This window comes from Galeopterus variegatus, unplaced genomic scaffold, assembly GCF_000696425.1.
Source record: "Galeopterus variegatus unplaced genomic scaffold, G_variegatus-3.0.2 Scaffold608, whole genome shotgun sequence".
NCBI lineage: Eukaryota > Metazoa > Chordata > Mammalia > Dermoptera > Cynocephalidae > Galeopterus > Galeopterus variegatus.
This window is the reverse complement of record NW_007726719.1, coordinates 278193-280585: the sequence shown is the minus strand read 5'-3', so window position 1 is coordinate 280585 and position 2393 is coordinate 278193.

Genomic DNA, 2393 nt, shown 5'->3' with positions numbered 1-2393 from the left:
CCCCCCCCCGACCTCCGCGGCCCAAACCCAACTCCCCCCTCCCGCCGGCGGGAGCTGCAAAGGGGCTCCGGAGCGGCCCCAACTCCCTCCAGTGCAACAGCAGTTTTAAGGGGGGAAAAAAAAGCCGCGAGGGCAGGAGCGAGGAGGAGCAATGGGGAAGCACTGCAATGGGGGAGCGTGGTCCAGGCAACAGGAGAAAGATGCAACCTCAAGTCGAATGCAACATGCAATCCCCGGCCGCCGCTCGCCCGCTCCCTCCCCTCGCCACCCCGCCCCCTTCCCAAATAACTACCCTTGAACCACTTTATTAGCCGTACTTAGTGCCACACTCGCTTCGGGGAGGGGCTGGGGACGGGGTCCTTCGCTCACCTTTATTTATTGCTGCTTTCTCCCCCCTCTCCATGTTTTTTATTCCTAAGTTCTTTTGTTCTAAGGGGGATGATGGCATTTACTTTTCTGCTTTGTGTAGCAGGGCAATCACTGGGAATCGGCCACGTATAATCCGGCGGTTTGTCATATTTCATTAGTGAAAGTATTTTATGCCTAGTCTACCTCCAAGGACTGGAACATGGAGAACTGCAGGGAGGAGAAAACATCAGAAGAATTCTTGTTTTGAGAGATTTCTTAGCGGGGCGGGGGAGGGCTTTGGGGGGGGGGGGGGGGTTTTTTTTTTTTTTTTTTTTTTTTTTTTGGAGGGGGTTTTATTTAGGTTTTTAAATCGATAGTTTTCAACTTGAAGCTTAACGTTTTTGTATGGATGTGTTGTTACTGGATTCTAAAATAACCTCCGACCACAATAGAGAAAAAAAGTCAAAAATCCTAGATTTAAAAAAAAAAAGCCCTACTGGACAGTGATATTATCTGTTGTGTGCAGCACGCTGGACTTAATATAATGTTAGCCTTCGAACATTAAATAACAAGAAACCTCAACCTCAACTGAATACAAATGGGGGTGTGGGAGTGGTTTTGTTTTTAAGGTTCAGCACTTTTGTAGCATCTGCCACTACGCATTTTCCAGGCATTGATTAGCCATGCAACTCCCATAGGCATGAAGTCCAGTTTTTGCAGATAAAGAGCAACAGTGGTGAGATGATTTGCCCAAAGTCAAAGTGAGTCATTGGCAGACCAGAAATAGCCTTGGACTTTATTTGTTACTAGTCACATCTTTTCCATTAAATAATATCTTCTCCAAGAAATAGTAGTTAAAAATAGACGTTCTTTACCTTGTGTATTTTCACCAGAGGTGCTTTGAGATCACCGGATATGAAGGTATTTTCTTACTTCTGTGATCTGCAAAAATTAAGTTTAGCTTCTCAAGAAAACGCATTTTTCTAAAAATTCTGATTTTTAAAAAAAATAAAGTATGGACTTTATTGTACATGTGTAGGCCATTTAGTAGTCTGAGCTTTATGTTAAAAAAAAGTTCACAGCAGAGAGTGTAGAAGGGTTTGAGAGCAAAAATGAAAATCCCTATAAATGATTCAAGAAGCCTGGGTGAACTCATAATGTTGTGAAACTAAACCCATAACGCAGTCAAGATGAGTAACGGAAGGACAGGTTGAGTAGTAAGACCCAGCTTTACCATCTAGAGATAACGCTAAGGTATTTAAAATGAGGGAGGGAGGCTTTCAAGCTGGACCACTAGTCGCTGGTACCATAACACATTGGTGTCACTTCACATCATCCCAGGCTAACAGCATTTTTTCAGAGGAAGACTGCCTTAGTGTTCTTTCTGGGAAAAATAAGTTAAAATGTTTTCAGAACTTCTTAGAAAAAGTCCGGAAGCTCAAATCATGCATGAATGTGTAAATGCTATAGAACAGGGATCAGCAAACTTTTTCTGTAAAAGGCCAGATAGTAACTATCTTAGACTTTGCAGATCATACAGTTTCTGTCACAACTTCTCAACTCTACGCTGTTGTAACACAAAATCGTCCATAGGTAACATATAAACAAATGAGCCTGGTTGTGTTCTAATAAAACTTTTATTTGTGGGCCTTGACATTTTAGTTTCATGTACTTTTCACATGTCATGAAATATTCTTTTGATTTTTTTTAACCATTAAAAAATGTAGAAAACATTCTTAGCTTGTGGGCCTTACAAGACCAAGCAGTGTGTAGGATTGGCCTGTCATTTGCCAGTCCCTGCTATAAAGTCTAGAGCTGACTAGCTGCTGAACATCTTGTACCAAAGGGTGCTTGGTTATTAAGATATTTATACAGCAATCAAAAATCAATGTCATGCAATCATATTCCAGATATTTACACTTAAAATATTTTAATTGAATAAGCCTAACACTCCTGTAACTACCAAACGTTATGGAAAAGAATAGCTTGTAATTCCTTGATAGGCCAAGTTTCCATTTATATACTCTTCCTCTCTCTAACATGAT